The sequence below is a fragment of the Callospermophilus lateralis genome, chromosome 4 (assembly GCF_048772815.1).
Source record: "Callospermophilus lateralis isolate mCalLat2 chromosome 4, mCalLat2.hap1, whole genome shotgun sequence".
In the NCBI taxonomy this organism is placed as follows: domain Eukaryota; kingdom Metazoa; phylum Chordata; class Mammalia; order Rodentia; family Sciuridae; genus Callospermophilus; species Callospermophilus lateralis.
Genome location: NC_135308.1, coordinates 41883396 through 41902843, shown reverse-complemented (window position 1 = coordinate 41902843; position 19448 = coordinate 41883396). Strand labels below are relative to the sequence as shown.

Genomic DNA, 19448 nt, shown 5'->3' with positions numbered 1-19448 from the left:
ACACTTTTTCCCCCTGTTTGATACATGAGAATTGTTTCAAGCTTCAGTAAAACATGTACTATATAATACTTTATATAGTGAAGCTAAGGTTATTGCTGAATCTCTATTTTTTATATTAAAGGCATATAATTTGTTTTGTTTTAATGTTCTTCTTAGGTGTTTCTTTTTTTAGATTGTACCCTCCTCTTTGGCTATTTTCAGGGAACTTCCCTAATATTCTAGCATTCCTGAATTATTTTCTGTTTTCTGAATTCTTTCAATTTAAAGTTTAACTTCAATCTTTCTACCTACCTCTGTAATTTCAAACCTGCAGAAAATTGAAAGAGTAATATATAGTAGATGCCTGTTTTATTCTTTATCAATCAACGTTTACCAATTATTAACATTCTACCACTTTTTGATTTTGTTCTCTTCATACATATGTCAAATATCAGCAAAGTTACCCATGAGTTGTAGACGTCATGGAATATTGCCCTAAAGAACTTTTAGTAATACCTTTTAAGAACTGTAGCCATTCTTACACAATCATAATACTGTTACATCTTTAAGCAAATTATCATTAATTCAGTGATGTAATTTGTTGTATACTCCTACTTAAAATTTAGATTTGTCTCCAAAATATTTTTTATAGCACCCTCCCTCCAATTTGGGACCTTATGAAGGCTTATCTATTACCTTTGGTTGATGTGCTTCTTTAGTTTCTTTTAATCTTCAACATTTTGTGCATTTAAAAATATGTGTTTTTGCTTTAATGACATTGAATGCTTCTTTAAAAATATTTTTTTAGACATTAAGTGTTCCAAGCTCTAGATTTGTCTGATTGTTTTCTCAACATTAGTTTCAGGTATTTATTTTTGGGAAAAAGTACTATGGGAGTCACTGGTATATTTCATATTCTTTCATGTCAGGAGGCATATAATTTAGATTGTTCAGATACCATTGTTGAGATTGATCACTTGAATTATGTGATGGTCACCAGATCTCTTTGTTGTTTAAGTGTATTTATCATTGTTATAAATATTTGGGAGAGGCAGGTTGGCTGGGAGGGACAGTTCTTAGTTATCATGTGAATATCCTGTTTCCTAGTAGATTTTTTTAAATTAGTGATTGTAACATCCATCAATAATTCTTGCTTGAATTTGATATTTGTGAAATGGGGATTGTTAAATTGTCATTCCTTCTATTAATTAGTTGCCATGCATCTGTAAAGGAGAGCTTTTTGTAACTCAACTTCTCTTTTGAGTATCCCAATTCAAGGATTCTTCTTTGTTCACCAATCCATTACTATGATTATTCTTCTTATGTTCAAATTGTCCTAAATTTGGCCAGTGGGCATCAACACCTATATCATAACATTTTTGTACAAGAAAATCTAAGTAATTTATGCTTTCTTTACAATGAAACTGTGATCAATACCTTTTCTCAAGGAGTTGTGGTTCCTCTTGGTTAGGAAGCATTATTTAAAGACAGTAAGTTATGTGCTAGGTATGCTCATTACTGGTGGGGTACTGTCATTGTGGTCAGGCTACAATGGTATCCCCAGAAGAACGTCAAAGGCCCAGTATCATGCAATTGCTAGAAGTGGTTAGGTACAATGATATTACCATTATGGCCTCTTTCTTCACAAAGTAAATACATCTAGGATGCATTGTAACTTCTGTTTGAAGTTAGGATAGTGGAGCCAGTTGGCAGTGGTGGTAATCGGGGCATTGCAGGTTCAATCAGCAGCTTCATAGCACTTGGTCTTATCAAATAACTGGTTCTTACTCTGAGCATCTTTGTTAGTGATCCATTAGTGATCACTGGGCAGGTGCAATGTTTTTCCAGAAACAGAGATGTTTTCAAGGAGAGGCAGAAGATTATATGCATAGGTCATTTGCATTTGTTAATAATAAGGTAGGATAGTTTTTCAAAGTCAGCCTTGGTCAGGACTGAGATCTGTTTGGAGTTCTGCCCAATATACAGAATAGCTATATCACTTTGGATATTGCGTTAAGTATTTCTAAATCTCAACAGCCTTAGTAGCTCTTCAAATGCTAGTGTATTTCAAATTAGAGTCATTAATAAACCAGGCCCCACTGGGCTTTGTTTTAAGTGGCAGAGTTGGGGTTTCCCCAAGATATAGCTACTGCTATTGTATATAAAACTGAAAGGCTTCTGTGGCCAGGTCAGCGGTAATTTTTTTTTTTCTTTTTGTTTTGGCACTGAGGATTGAACTGAGGAACACTTAACCACTGAGTCACAGCCCTTTTTTTTTTGTTTTGTTTTATTTTGAGACAAGGTCTTGCTATGTTGCTGAGGCTAGCCTTGAATTTCAATCCTTCTTCCTGCCTCAGCCCCGACTTGATGAGATTACAGGCATGTACCACCACTCTTGGCCAATTGTATTCTTAACTTTGCCATTTCTACAAGCAAATTCTGTTTGATCCTTCACACTTAATGAGTTGACCTGTCCCAAAATTGGGATATTAGGCATTTCTATTTGGGGTTTATGTCAGGTGGATAGAAAATTCAGAAATCAAATGGGCACTGGTAGGGACAAGACAACTTATGTTATCATAAGCTTGAGTCAGAAGATCTTTAGTCACAGAGACCTGTGGTTTAAAGAGGTTGTTGGTTTTGTGTGGCCCCAAAGGCAGAGGATGTGCAATGGCTTCCTGGACATTCCCAGTGCAGCCTATTGGATTAGGACTGATTTATGGGTTTTTAAAATAAATGATCATGAACAATATTCAAATGAAATGTATACTCTTTTTTTCAGTATTTAAAAGAATACAGTCAGGGGTTGGGCATCCTTTTGGTGATCAAGTCTGAAGTAAGCAGTTTTTCTTTAACTTCTGAAGAAATTAAATGTTCTTTGCTGATAATAATCCCAAGTATTTTTATTTGGCATGGACATGAAATTGGTGCCAATTTAATTCTCTTAATGTGATTATGATTTGTTTTTTCCCCTAAGAGCCAAAGTATGCTTACAGTTTTTCACTGAAGGCTAATAATTTTGTTATGCTATGTTTCATAGTTGACAATGCTTGGTCACCTTTTGCAGGTATACAGTAGGCTCTTTCAATGTGTAGATAAAGGTTTCCATTTATTTCCAGGAAATTTAATTATATTACAGCTTAAAATATCAGTTCTGTTTCATTATTTTGTTTTTCCACCTCAGGGATTCAAATTCTCTGTTTAATCTTTTTTTATGTGTGTGTGTGTATGTGTGGCGGGAGGTACCATCTTTTATACTTAGCATGGACTTTTAAACTTTCATTTTGTTTTTTCTCTTACCTGCTTCTAATTCCTATTCTTAATGTACTCTATTATTTTTTTTGAGTCTATTCTTTGGGACCTTGTAATATAGCTTTAATTTCTTTATCATACAGTCTTCTTTTTGCCCCTTTCCATTAGTATCCTAAATCTGATTAACATTTTTTTCTATTTCAAGTTTTTGAATTTGAATTTCTGATTAGAGTTTTATTTTATGTCTTCAAATGCTTTTGTAATGACATTTACTTTAGATTATTTATGTTTCAGTTTTCTTTCTGGCTTTTAAAATTTTTTAAAGGGGAAATGTTTTATCAACTGAAGAATTTTGATCCCCCCACCTGTGGTAGTTTTTTTTTTATAGATGTTGTTGATTATTTGCTGCTTCTTAAAAATATCTTAGACTAGAATAACAGTTTATATTTAAGGGTGATGGGGGCTTACTAATTTCATAGTTCAAGTGCCCATTTTTGTTTATAAGTGAAATAGTTTGAATATAGCAAGACTTTTTTTTTTCCTTCTAGTAATTTTTCCTGTTAGATGTCCACTTTCTTTGCAGTGGTATGTTTTGAGATAAATTTTGTTTTTCGTAGGTCCCTTAATTTCCAAGACTTTGTTTTCTGTTTTGTCTATCACTAATCCTTCAGTGCATGTGTGCCTCTTATTAAGCTGCCTTCTGTTCCACACAATATATATATATATATATATATATATACATATATATACACACACACACACACACACACACATACATACTCTTTCTTCTGTTACCTTTTAAAATTTACATTTAATAATTATACATATTTACAGAGTATAATGCAATACTTGATATGTGCAATGTATAATTATCAAATCAGGGTAAAGCATTTCCATGTGCTTACAGATTTATCAATATTTATGTTGAGAACCTTTGGATCGATCTATTCTAGGTCTTTATAAAATATAATTATTGTAAATTCTAGTCACACTACAGTGTTGTAGAACCTTGTAATTTATCCCTCCTGAGTAACTTTTATTTTGTTACCTGCTATTCAACCTGCCTCTAAGTCCCCTCTTCTCAGTCTTCCTTAACTCTGGTGCACAGTATTCTGCACTCTACTTTTGTGAAATCAAACTTTTAGCTTCCACATGCGTGAGAACATAACAATATTTGTCTTTCTGTGCCTGTCTCATTTCATTTGACATAATGTCTTCCTATTCAATTCATGTTGCTGCAAATGACAGGATTTCATTCTCTTATAAAAGCCACAAATATTACACTGTGTATGTATTTTACATTTCTTTATTCATTTGTGTACCAGTGAATACTACACTTACTGTTGATTTTGTACTTGCTGTAAATATTGCTTTAATAAACATGGGAATATAGGTACATCTTTTATACACTGCTTTTATCAGTAGTGGATTTTGTGAGTGTTCTATTGAGGAATCTCCATACTATTTTCCATCATGTCATACTAATTTATATTCCCATCAGCATCATATAAGAGCACCCCCTTTTCTGAGTTCTCATCAACATTTACTATTTTGTATCTTTTTAATTATAGCCATTTCTAATTGGGGTGAGGTGTTGTCTCAATGTGGTTTGTATTTGCATTTCCCTGATGATAAGTGATGTAGAAAATTTTTTCATTTACATGATCATTAGTATATCTTATTTGAAAAATCTTTTCAAATCATTTTGTCATTTGTAAAATCTGATTATTCGGATTTTTGCTGTTGATTTTTTGAATTCTTTATATATTCTGAGTATTAATCACTTGTTACATAAATATCAGCATATATAAATATTGGCATATATTTTTCTTCCAACTTGTAGATCGTTCACTCTATTTTCTTTGTTGTGCAGAAGCTTCTTAGTTTGACGTAATGCCATTTATCTATATTTGCTTTTGTTGCCTTTGCTTTGGAGGCTTATCCAAAAAAATCATTGGTGATATTAGTGTTTTGATGTGTTTCCCTTAGGTTTTCTTCTAGTATTTTCATGTTTATATTTGGATGCATTTAGAGTTGTTTTTGTGTATGATGAGAAATATAGGGATCTAGTTTCATTCCTCTGCTTTTGGACACAATTCTTACAGCACTTTCTAGGGTATGTTTTTGACACTTTCATTGTAGAGTTGACTGTAGGTGCATAGATTTGTTTTTTTGGCTTCTGTGTTCTTTTGATCTGTGTGCCAGTTTTTATGACAATGCCATGCTGTTTAGTTACTGTAGCTTTGTAGTACATTTTGAGTCAGATAGTGTGGTGCCTCTAGCTTTGTTTCTTTTGCTCAAGATGGCTTTGGCCATTTGAGGTCTTGTTTGGTACCATATGAATTTTAGGACTGCTTTTTCTATTTCTGTGAAGAATGCCATTGGTATTTTTATGGGATTTCACTGAATCTGTAGATTACTTTAGGTAGTTTAGAAATTTAACACTAGCAATTCTTTTAATCCTTGAACATGAGATATCTTTTCTTTTTGTTTTCAATTTTTTTATCAGTATTTTTAAGTTTTCATTGTAGAAATCTTCTACTTTCTTGGTTAAATTTATTCCTAGACATTTTATTTTTTTGAGCTATTGTGTTTGTGTTTATTTACAAGATTCTTCCTTTACATTGCCTAATAGCCACTGTTATTTATCCATCCAGTATTAAACCTTTTTTCCGTATTTTCCAATTTAGAAAAGTTTTTTTTCCTCATCATCTCGTCTCTCTCACCTCACGCCACATTTCACCTCTGTTAGGATCCTTCTTTTCCTGTGGTTGGTTTCTAAAGTTGCAGGTGTGAATTTGTGAATTTCCAAACTCTTGTGTACCTTTATATTCTGTATGATTCTCTTTATCCTCATTACATTATCAGCATGAATACTTTGTTTGTTCTTGGAAAAACTTAAGTGGTTTGTAGAAGTTGTTGGTTGTCATTATCCTACAGGAACTCAGTAATTTTCTAGGCATAGTATTAATCTTAGTAGGCAAATTTGGAATCTAACCACAAGTAAGGTAGTTCTTTTAGTAAAAATTATTATACTGATGATGATGAAGAAGAAGATAATGTATTTATGCTAGATCACATGAAGTTTAGAGTTTTCCACTTCCCGTGTGCTTAGTAGAATTTTATTAAGTGAAGTGAAAAAGAATGCTTTCATATTGGCATAAAACTCATTGAAGAGTTTTTTATTCTACAAAATAGTGCTTTATTTGTCTAAAAATGCTGCATTTATGAAAGTTATAACAGAAAGGATATAGTTACTTTGAGAAGTATCATCTTGATAGCTACTCAAACATTTAAAATAAAGATCAGTGATGCAGCCACATCAATGTTTATAGCAACACAATTCATAATAGCTAAGCTATGTAGCAAACGTAGGTGCCCTTCAACAGATGAATGGATATAGAAAATGTGGTGTATACACATGGAGTGTTTGTCATAAAGAAGAATGAATGACTTTATAACATTTTCCAGTAAACAGATGGGTATAGAGACTATTTGAAATAAGCCAGGCCCCAAAAACCATAAGTTCAGTATTTTCTCTCATATATGGAAGCTCACCCACATCAAGGTGAGGGGTATAAGAATAGAAGTTCAATGAAGCAGACAAAGGGAAATGATGGGATGAGATGGGAAAAGGAAAGAGGGATGGGAAAATGAATACAGTGGAATGAATCTGACATAAATTTCCTATGTTCACTTATGAATATACGACACTGAATCTCACCATTGTGTATATCAACAAAAATTAACTTTAAAATAACTATGGGTAAATGGCAGAAAGATAAATAGAGGAAAGGGAGCAGGGTGGGGATAGGGTAGGGAAAGGAGAGATACTGGGGTCTGATTAGAACAAGATATATTCCATGCTTATATAACTATGTCAAACTGGATTCTATTGTCATGTATAACTAAAAAGAATCAATAAAATGTCAAAGTTTTTTTTACATTTTTATTCCTAAAGCTAGAAATGTTATGTACTAAATAGAAATTCATGTTAATAAATTATACTTAATATTCATGTTATTTTGAGGCTTTTGTTCTCTCTTTTCATTGTTTCAGAATGCTAGTCATTTAACATATTAAATAAGATTAACTATTTTTTATGATTTCAGACCTTAGTTCTGAAATATTTTCTCTTAGATAGACAGACTTTTGCTCCCACAGGAATAACTTTACAAAATATAATACTTTTTCAAGTAAAATTTCTTCAGATATATTCTTTGTCTGTGGTAGATTGGTATCTTTGTGAACAAAATACAATGAAGAAATGACTTGCTCGTTTTATGTCAGAAGATATCTGTGCAGAAAAGAGTTAACATAGCAAGCCTGAAATTGCTATCTTTAGACAAGCCAGCTCATAAGGTTTGCATTCGGATTATATATTGGAACGTGGAAATTATAAACTGTAACCACTGTTCCTTAACTGATAGTGGAAGCTCTCTGTTCCTAAACTGTTGTTTAAATAATGAAGTTAATGCTGAACACCTACTTTCCTTATGGGAGTCTGGAATTTTGTTATGTGCTGGCAGAGGGTGTCTGCATGACCAGCCTTGTTGGGCACTGAATCTTTAATGAGCCCCCTAGGTAGAATGTGTTTTATACATGTCATAACTCTTTGCTAAAGGAATTAAGTAAGTCCTGTGTGACTTGGCAGGGAGTCACTCTGATAAGCTTTCATCTAGTTCCCCTTAGAGTTTGCTTTAGGCAATTTTTTTTCTTCGATGATTTTGTTTTATATCATTTTGTTGTAGTAAATCTTAACCATGAATATGACTATATGCTGATTTTGTGAGTTTACCCACCAAGCATGTGGATGTTATTGGGGATCCTCAATATAAATTTAATAATTCTGAAATGTTTCTTAATGCTGTTGGCAAGAGGTTACATATTTAATATTCATTTAAGAATCTTAAAAGGTATTAGGGGAAAAGAAATCAAACTATTTCATATAATCAGAGATTAGGCACTATTGCAGTGATACAGTTTTGTATCAATGTTGATATTTATTTTTTGTACCAGTAGATACTGAGCAGTCAATATGTATGTATAGATATTATTATGGTTACTAGGGAGATAATGGGAACAAAATGATCTGGCTGCAGCTTTCATTAATCTCAGAATCTAGGAAGTTTTGAACACTATTCACATTACATAGTTATTAACTTATAATAATCTAACTTATAAACACCATTAAGGAAAAAACATGGAAATTTATGAGAAGTCTCTTGTCATATCTCTTAATTTAAATGTATTATGGTCTAACCAGAGGATCACAGAAATGACTTTCTCCCAAATTACCAAGTGAAGTAGAACTCCAAATAGAACACTTGGAATGTAGCCTTTCAATCACCATTTAAAAGTCCCCTGTTCCTACTGATGGGGAAAATCAGAAATCCCCTGTGTTTCTCCTTTGCTAGCAAATCTGTAAAACTTCTTTTTCCTTTTTCTAAAAAATGATAAAAAAAAATGTATTACGATCTAGAGGATGTCTAGAAATCGATGAGACATATTAATCTGCTGTCATGCACTGAAAATGGCTGTGTGACTTATGTTCTGTATGTATTATGGATGTGTTATGTGTGCTCTGTAGCAATAGTAAGTTAGTTTAGGAGAAGGGATACAGAGCACATTAACAAATTCTCTACTGAGAATAAGCCACTTTATTGAGGAAATTGAAAACTTTGAGGTCTGGTGCAGAGAATGAGGGAGAAAATTTTAACTGGCTACAAAATTTTAAAATTCCAAATATATAGTAAATGGATTTTAAGGTAGATGATGAATACACCAAGATTTGCACAACCTTTGTCATTTTCTAAAGAATTTGATTTGTCTCATGCTTTGTTATTCTTGGGACTCCTCTTAATTATTAGTATTACATGCTAAAAAAGAAAAATAAACAAATTTATATAACTTATCCACGTTTATACATTATGAAGTGCAAAGCCTACTTACTATACAAGTCCATATTTTCAGAATTCAAGTGCTAGTTCTCTGTCCTTACAGTTTGACTTCGTGGTAATAATGGATTTGTATTACATTGCTTACAAGTCATGATAGTGTTATGGTGGTAAGTTTTATGTTTGTTTAATTTTATGCTAAATTGTTGTAATATTGCACATTATTTTTCATTTGAACATATACTGATATATTTAACTGAAGAATGAAACCTACAATCTAATCAGATGAATTACATTATAAAAAGAAAACTTTCCATTTTTTTCCTCCAGCATTCTTTTATACCAGCTATCCTCTCTTCTGTATGCATAAATGGTATTTTGAAAGCTGGTTAAAATATATATTACTGAAACCCATTCTTAGATCTAATATAATATATGTGTTCAAGGATTTGCGTTAAAAATAATTTCACATTATTTCTGATTCATGTGGACTGGGAACAACTCTGAGAATTAAATGTATAATCTCTATCTATAGCAACAGGTATAGTCAACGTTATGTCTTTCTGAGTTTGAGTCTTTTTTACACCACTAATTCTTGGCCATGAGACATAAACAAACTGCTTTACATTCCTCAGAGAAAATGAGGATAAAACTAGTACCTGTATCATAAAGCCTTAGCAAAAACAACCCCCTGCAGCAATGACACAAAGTGATACAAGAAAACTTCTGAAGGTCATAGAAATGCTTATTTATTGCCTAGACTGTGGTGATGGTAACACAAGTGTACATATATATGAACTCACCAAATTGTACAGACTATGGATATTAATTTGGTGCAGTATTTTTTGGGGGAGGGGAATAGGACTGGGGACTGAACTCAGGGGCACTTGACTACTGAACCACATTCCCAGCCCTGTTTTGTATTTTATTTAGAGATAGGGTCTCACTGAGTTGCTTTGCACCTCGATTTTGCTGAGGCTGGCTTTGAACTCGCTGCCCTTCTGTCTTAGCCTCCCAAGCTGGTGGGATTACAGGTGTGTGCCAACACTCCCAGCTAGGTGCAGTATTTTTTGAAGACAGCTATACCTCATTTTAATTGGGGGAAGAGAAAGTAAGAATATTCCTTTAATGTTTAGCGTTAAGACATTCCTCTGGGTACTCTAGTAATTCAGAATCTAGGTAAAGCAATAATACTGGATCAAAAAAAGTTGCTCGTAAAATATATGTTATATAGTAAACAAGATCAGTTTACTATATAACATATGTAATACATATAATCAAATGGTTAATTGGTACACCAGTAGTCCCAGAATTGTTTTAAAATAATATGTGAATCCCTGTACCTTTTAATTAGTTTTGCTATGAACCTCTAACTGCTCTAAAAAATAAAACATCTTATTTGAGGTGATGGAAGTCTTAATTAGTTTGATTTAGTTATTCTATATTGTATTAAAAATCATAGCATCGCTTTGTACCCCATAAATAAACACACTATAATTTACCAACATGTATGAAACAGGGGTCTACCAAAACCAAAATACATTTGATGAGGAAAGCATAAAAAAGAATGAAGATTAAATTAAATATGTATAAAACATAAACGGATTCCTGGCATATACTACAATGAATATTGCTGATGATTTTGATACTTTCAGTCAGGTAGACAGCATATGATCTCCATCTCTTGGGACATGGTGTCTATAACTTTTTGTCTGCTTTTTTGATTCATTTCAGTGAAGTTGTTTAAAGTTTGCCTATATTCTGTTTTTTAGCACATGAAGCTAAAGCATAGATTTGTTGGGTAATTCTAGAGGATTTAAGGTGTAAGTTAATGCTTTCCTAAATTTTACTTTCAGGTTTTATAATAAATGCATTAATTCATTTATTCAGTAGATACATTGTAAATACCATACATTATTATAATAAGATTTATTACATTGTTTTGAACTTATTTTTTTGTAATCATTATTTAATATTTTAAGTGTTTGTATAAAGTTTTGAAGTATATTGCAGCAAGTGCCTGTGTCTACCCCTTTCCCACATGAATTAATTCATGTTGATTCAGCCATTATTAATCTTCATTATTAGTTATACAAATATTTATCAAATACATAATATAATTCTATCTATAGTATGCATATATAATAGGTTATATACACTTGTTGAATGAGTTGGGTAAATCAGTTTTTCTCTTTATCTGTTTAGGTCTGATAATGGAAAAAAATGGATACACAAGAAATAAAGTTGTAATAGACACAACTCTTTATTTACTAACCAAGCAGTAAATTATGTAGTCAGTTGTAAAATGGCAGTGAGCTGTTGATTCCTCAGCTCTGTAGCAGCATTGGGTCTGTTTAATATATTTGGGAGTATATTCAACTGTTTACCCTAAGTATGTATAGCACAGAGTATTGCATAGGATACTGTTAATCCCCCATTTCTGCCTTTTATTTCCCCCTACTCAAGAGCACCAGAACCTTAAATATTAGGTAAGTCTTCTCACTTAAGATCTACGTATATCATATCAATAGAAATTATTAATTTGGAGTTTTATGAAGTCTTACTTTTGTATAACTAACCTATATTTATGTCTGTGTATAATTTGTAAATCTATGACTAAAAAGGCTTATTATTCTAGGAGTTTAATATGAATCTGTTCCCTGATATTCCTAGTTTTATTAATATTATCTTTTGATAGTTTAATTAATATTAAAAAGAGAAACCATATTTACCATACTTTTAAAAACATTCCTTCAAGAGCTTTAAAGATAAGAATTACATTCATCATGAGAAATATTAAATATATACTACTATAGATGAGTTAATAATCCTTTCTAGTTTTACATAACTTTTTAAAAAGAATTATAATAGAAAAATTATAGCATTTGAGTTCACTGATGTTTTGTCTTGTTCCCATAATAAAAAATGGAGAAGATTCAATATAACAAATTTAACTTAACAGTACCCAGCAGTTACTGCTTAAGCGCTCCTTGATCCTTGTGATGCAGCATGACTGCCCTCTTCAGGCTGTATGCAAATATATTAGAAAACCCTAAATTCATCAGATTTGACCATGAATGTTCCTGTGAGCATTAACATGAAATGTTTTTCAGTTAGCAGTGTTGTAAATGTAGTTATTTGACTTAAGTGTGTGGAACACTTGTGGTTTTTCAGTTTTCAATTTAACAATGAGGTCTGAAGTGTGCTAAAAAGCACTAGTAATGTCTTACTTTGTATTATTAGTTTAGGCTGACATAGAATCCACATGCGAGAATTCACTGAATTAAAATTCTTAAGCCATCTCTTGTTAGATTTCCTCTATCCCCTATTAAACATTAAGAAATTGGAAGGGGGAGTATAAGGGATAATGGGGTAAGGAGAAATAGAGGATAGGGTCTTTACTGGGGCACATATTTTCTACTAAATCTTTTGTACTCTGAACATATGTCATTAATATTAAATTACATTTCTCAGGCTCATCAGGTCATTTTTAATGCCCCAGATTTGCTTGCTGCTCTTATTGCTAATAAATTACATACATTAGAAGAAAGTCCCCATTTACTTTGTTGGTATTAAATGTTCACTAAGTATTTTATTTTAGTTGGAAAGAATGTTTTTTACTTTGCTTCCTATAAAATTCTTTATTCATGATAGAGATATTCCCAAAAGATTTTACTGGATGTTTTGGCCTTCTAGATACCAAAGGAGAGAATGTACAAAATAGATCACATGTTTATATATTATTTTAATAGCCTATGTTTTCCCTACTAGGCCATTATAATAATATTTAGTTGAATTCCAAACATTTATTTACTTCTCCCTCAATATATTACATGCATGGTTGCAAGGTAGAATGTTTTTAAAAATAGTATTTTGTATAATGCACTTCTTTCAAAAACAGCATGAAATTGTTCACTATTTATGGAATTAAAGTCTTGGTCTTATTTTAACATTTACAGTCTTACTTTCTAGCATGAAGTTTATCCTGTTATTTGAACACATTAAGAAACATTTCAGAGAGTGGGGCTGTGGCTCAGTGGTAGAGCATTTGTCTCACATGTGTGAGGCCCTGAGTTGGATCTTCAACACCATGTAAATAACATAAAAAGGTATTGTGTCCACCTACAACTAAAAAAAAAAAAAAAATTAAAAAGAAAAGAAACATTTCAGAGTGAGTAATTTTTTTAATACTGTTTCTGTTACTTAATACTATTTATACTACTCATTGCCAGTTCTTTCTTTCTTATTATACTTTTACACTTTTAAAAAAAACTTGTTATTTTTCAGATTTTTTTCACATTAACTCTTAGCTTCATTCTACTATTATCCCATCTTCCTTTTTATGATAAATAGCACCTACAAATCTTCATTCTTTTTGCATATATATGTCTTATTTATATATTACAGTATATGTCTTTTCCTTCCTTGAACAGCCTTCATAAAGGTAGAGGCTTTGACAAGGGAATTATTCTTTCCCGGCAAAAACCTAAATAGAGTAACATAAATCTAACTTGGGCTTTTAGTCAGGCTTCTTATATTTGAGAGTTTTTAATGTTTTAAATTTAGTTTTAAGGTATTTATGATACAGTGGTAAGGAAAGTACATTATTTTCCATCACTATCAGCAAAACTTCATTGATGCCTGTTTTATACAAGGTCTAGCCATTGGACAGTCACTATGTACAAAACAAAACAGATCTGTGCATAAAATAAATAGTAGTATGCAGTAACTGAGAATTTTTGTTTTAATCAGTCACATCAGCAAGTAGATAGAGATAATTTGAAGTGACTTTTGAGGAAGAGACAGTTTTTGAGTGAGCTTTGAAGGAAGACAGGGCATTCTAAGCAAAATTTTTAATACATGGGATAAGAATGGACCTGGTATGTTCATGAAACAGACTTCTTGAGTGTGGTATGTATAGATAGATTATCCAAGTTGTGTCTGGAGTATAGAAGATCTTCACTTCTGCCAATTGTCTTCTATATTATATAGGTAGTAGGAAAGTTTTTCAGGATTTAGGAATAGGGAAACATCTACAGTTTGGTTATTGAGCACTTAAATCTGAAAAAAAAATGGAATCATACAAAATATAGAGTTTGAAGGCAAAATTCATCTTCTTTGCTCATTATTCTACCATATTTCTTTCTTTCTTTCTTTCTTTTTTTTTTAAGGAGTACACATGAGTGGCTGGGGCTATAGCTCAGTGGTAGACTGCTTGCCTCACACATGTGAGGCACTGGATTCGATCCTCAGTACCACATAAAAATAAATAAGTAAAGATATTGTGCAAATAAAAAAAGACTCTGATATTATTTTTTAAAAAGTACATATGAGGCTGGGGTTGTGGCTCAGTAGTAGAGTGCTCAACTAGCCTATATGAGGCAATGGGTTTGATCCTCAACACCACATAAAAATAAAATAAAGACACTAAAAAAATAGGTAATATGATTATCTGATACTTGGTGTTTATTTGCATGCAGACTCTTAGAAGAATGTAAGCTCTTTGAGATCGATCAGGGACTTTGCATTTATTATTCACTCCAGCATTATTATGAGGCAAATTACTTGTGCTAATATGGATTTGTGGATTCATAAATGCATGAACGTATACTTACTAGATTTTTGTAGGTCTATCCTCGGTTATAACAATATGAAGAAAAGAAATTCAACATTATCCCTGTCTCAGGTTATAACATAAGATGTTATACACAGATGTTGAAAAATCTAAACTAGGGTTATTTTCATCCTGATAATTTGTTGAAATTAAAACATTTTTATTTTGTAGAATATTATCACAAGGATGCTAGTTTTTGCTGATTTTCTATTTTCCTAGGTTTTTTTTAAAGTTAAAATGTTTTTAATGAAATACCCTAATAAAGCAATTTTGTTTATGTACTGTTTTCTTAATTAAAATGCTATCCTTGTAGTATTGTTTAATAGTAGTATTGGTATCTCTTAAGGTTTATTAGTATGCCAGATGTTGTCCATGCTAATTCACTGTGAGGAATTATATATTTTTTCTTTAAAAATCAGTGATGAATTCTTATCAGTAATATTGTATTCCATTGGACAAAAATAAAAACAAACTAGGACTTATGTTGGTTTTGATTCAGTTTTTATTGTAGGATTGTAAGAGGAACAGCAGCACTTAGAGAGGGCCTAAGTTGTTCATTCTGCATGTATTCCACTAAGAAATAGCACATTTTCATTCTTATGTCAGCTTCATTGTACCAGCATCTTAAGTTCTTTCCCTCTTTGGACCTTTGTGCTTGCTATTCTTAATGTCTGAAATGTTCACTTTCCATCTGTTTTCAGTGATGACTTTTTATCATTCTTAGGATTTCACCTTTAGTAGCATCATCTAAAAAGCCTTTTAAGACCATACCATCAGTTTCTCTGTCATACTGCTTATTTTTTGTCAGCATATATCTTACCTTTTAATTATTTTTATTTATTCATTTAGATATTTATTATGTGTCTTCCCTCTAAAACATCAGCTCTATAAGAGCAAAGACCTTGGAGACTAGCTTACACCTTAATTTTTCATGCTCAGTAAATATTTTTTTCAGGGAATTAACAGTGATTTAAATCTTATTAAACTATCAACATTTTCAAAATTTGTGACCATTTTCATAGAAAATATTACAAAATCTATCCTGTGTATATTTCTATGTACTTAGCAAAATGCAGTCTTACAGTATTCTTTACAGTGATCAGTTTTTGTACTATGCTTTGAGAAAATGGTGTCCTTAAAATATTTACTTTATGCTACGTAATCTCAGATTATAGCAGTGCTCATATTCAGTTTTCTTAAAATCATCAGCTATACTGCATGCTCCTTTTTAATTAATAAAAGAAGAAAAGAAAAAGGAACTAAAATGAAGAACTGCAGTCCTTGACTGTTGCAACTCACCTGTTTATAAGATCTGCAGAGATGATCACTGTTGTTTTTTTGTGTTTTCTTTTGTTTTTCTCCTCATGTCTCTAAATCTTGTTCCTTTTTTTGGTACCAGGGGTGTCTAACCACTGAGCCATCTCCTTAGCACTTTTTATATTTTATTTTGAGACAGGATCTAAGTTGCTTAGGGCCTCTCTAAGTTGCTGAGACTGGCTTTGAACTCGTGATCCTCCTGCCTTAGCCTCCTGAGCCACTGGGATTATAGTCTATATCTTATTCTTAAAGCAATATTTAATATAGTGAACTTATGTTTACATTTCTTGCTGTGATAGGTTAAGATTTAAATCCTCTCACCTCTTCTGATTTTTATTACATTTTCTTTCTGCTTTTGATTAACATTGTAACAATAAATAGCATTCTTGTTATGTCTTGTCCATTAACTGTAGTTGACACTTCTTGGTTTTCTGATTTTGACATAAAGATCAGTAAGCACAACCTTCCCTATCATTTCTTCTCTTTTTCTTTTACCTGCCAAATTTTGTCAGCAATACTTCTATATTGTCATAGTTAATACATTTTCATTCTAGAATTTAAGCATAATATATCTATTCCCTGTCTATAGAGAGAATTAACAAATTTGAAAGAAAAATAAACAGCACTTATTTATTTCCACATAATAGCATTCCTTCAAAAATAGGAGGTTATATTTATGTCCTACTTTTCTGTAGGACAGTTGTGTATGACACCTGCCCCAAACAAAAGACAGCATTCAGAATAATTAATTGTTTTCTTCACCGATTGATGGAAATTATGCTCCATTTTAATTTGCCTCTTTTCTTGACCTTGCCTCTTACGTTCATTGTTTGCTTCTTTTCCTTTTGTGGTAGCAAGTATGTCTTTCTTAATATAGTAAATATTACAGCAATTTCTGATTTTAATTATTGTCTATCATCTATTCTCTTCATCTACATGTACAATTAAATTCTTATTCTAATTAGTAGTGACTACTTCATAGCTTCAGAATTAGATTACAGCTTTTTTACACATCTTCTACCTTTCCCATCTCACCACATTTTTGCTTGCTTTTTCATCCCCTCTGATAATGTTTCTCTCATTGTCTCATGTTTTCTCACTTTTTCATTATACTGTCTTTTCTCTTGATTATGTCTTAATGTAATTTTCTAAACAAATGTGCAGGAGGTAAACTTTATATCCCTTACATTTCAACCTGTTTATTTCAAATTTGATTGTCTCATTGTAGAATTTTAAATGGAAAATATTCCCTCAGAACTCTGAAGAACTTGTTTTATCTGTCAGAGTCTAATATTGTAAGTGACCAAACATCAAATTTTACTTTTTGCCAGTTATGAACTTTTTTTTTCTGAGAAAACCGTTAAAATCTTCTGTTAATCCAGTGTCTTGAAATATCACAGTGTTTCTTGATGTTGATCTTTTTTTCATTCCTCTTATTCAAAACCTGGGAAATCATTCTAATTTGAAGGAGTAGTCTCTTTTAATTATATCTAAAATCATCATCTGTTTCTTTTTTCCTCCCAAAGGATGTCTTAAAAAGCTTTTTTGTTGATTGGTAAAAATGCTTGTATATTTTGTGGTGTACAAGAGGGTATTTTGTTATATTTTTCATATCAGTTTATGATACTTAGATTGCCTGTCATCTCAAACATTAATCATTCTTTCATGATAAAATTCAAAATTCTTTCCTCTAGCTATTTAGGACTATGTGATACATTACTATTAGCTATAATCATAATGTACAATAAAAACCAACATTCATAGCTCTTTTCTAGCTATAAATGAAAATTATTAAGCAGTTTCTCCATATATCCTAGTCCCACCCTCTGCCCTCTGACAATAATTATTCTGCTAACAATTTATGTCAGTTTACCTTTTTTATATTCTTCATGAGTGAAATCATATTTGGTCCTTGTTTCTATGTGCTTGCCTAATGCTCAGCATTACTAATCTCCAGTTGTATTCATACGTAAATGACAGGACTGTGTCCTTTCGATGACTGACTAGTACTCCATTGTGTGTATCTACTATATTTTCTTTACTCATTGATGAATGGTTGATTTTATATCCTGGCTATTTTGAATAGTGCTATAATACATATGGGAGAACAGGTATCTATTTGATATTTCATTGCCTTTGAATAAAAATTCATGAATGGGATAGCTGCATCACACAATAGTTGTGTTTCTTTTCTTTTCTTTCTTCCTTTTTTTTTTTTAAGGCATCACCACACCATTTTTCATAGTGGCTTTACTAATTTATATTTCTACCAACAATGTCTAAGAGTACCTCTTTCCCCATGTCCTCGACAGCACTTGTTTTATCTTTTTGATTATAGCCATATTTTGGGTGAGATATCTCAGGATATGGTTTGAATTTCATTCTTATATCCCTAATGATGTGGAGGACTTCTGTCTGTATCTTTTGAGATACTCTACTCAATTTATTTGCCCATTTTTAAGTTGGACTATTTGCTTTTTTTTTATTGCTGTTGAGTTCCTTATATGGTCTAGATATTAATGCTTTGTCAGATAGTTTGCAGATATTTTTTCCCGTTCTGTAGGTTGTGTCTTCACTGTGTCAATTATTTCCTGTACTGCCTAGAAGCTTTTTAGTTCTGTATAACCTCATTTGTCTATTTTTGTTTTTGTTGTTGTTGTTATTTATGCATTTAGACTTGTTTTGAGGTGGTTTATTGGATTATAGTTCCAGGTTACTTTCTTCCCTCTTCCACTTATATTCTACCTCTGTCTTTTTTGTTCTATGAATTTTTAAAAAACTATCTTCTAATGTTCATATTTAATTTGAGCTATCTTTTACTTTGTTTCTTATATTCCTTTTCTTCCTTCATTTTTTTTCATCTTTCTTTCTTTTGCGGGTGAATACTGTTGGTTGGACAAATATGTGTACCATGTGCCATGAGCATCCTGCACATTTTTCATGGGTATGCCACGAAAGGCCTGGCTGCTCTTTTGCCTGTGCAGTTTCTCAGGGTTTTGTGTATAGCGATAAGCTTTAAGGAGTTAGATGTCTCAGACAACTAAAGCACAGAGCACAGGCTTGTTAACAGTCCTCCCAGCTCAGTGTTTCTCTCCTGTAACACAGGAGACTGTAAGTGTAGGCATCCATGAGGGACCTTTGTGTTACTCTATGAGATTGGGGGCAGTGAGAACTAATGCAAACAAAAATGAAGTAATAAACTCTTTCTTCTTTTCTCTCTGTCTCTTTCTTTCTTGCCTGTCTCCGACTCAACAGTATTATTTCACAAGAATTTATGCTTGTCTTTTACTTTTTCTAAGTCTATCAGCATTTTCTTTTTAGTGTTTTGACCTATGGAATCTGCTTTTGTTTGGGGAATTTGTCTTAAAATTATGTGAGGTCTTCCTCTG

At 32.0% G+C, this 19448-nt stretch overlaps 1 protein-coding gene across 2 annotated transcripts in view; it reads left to right on the top strand.

The window, feature by feature from the left end:
- Positions 1-19448, top strand: part of Tusc3 (tumor suppressor candidate 3) — a 232246-nt gene that overhangs the window by 78985 nt on the left and 133813 nt on the right. The window lies entirely within an intron of this gene.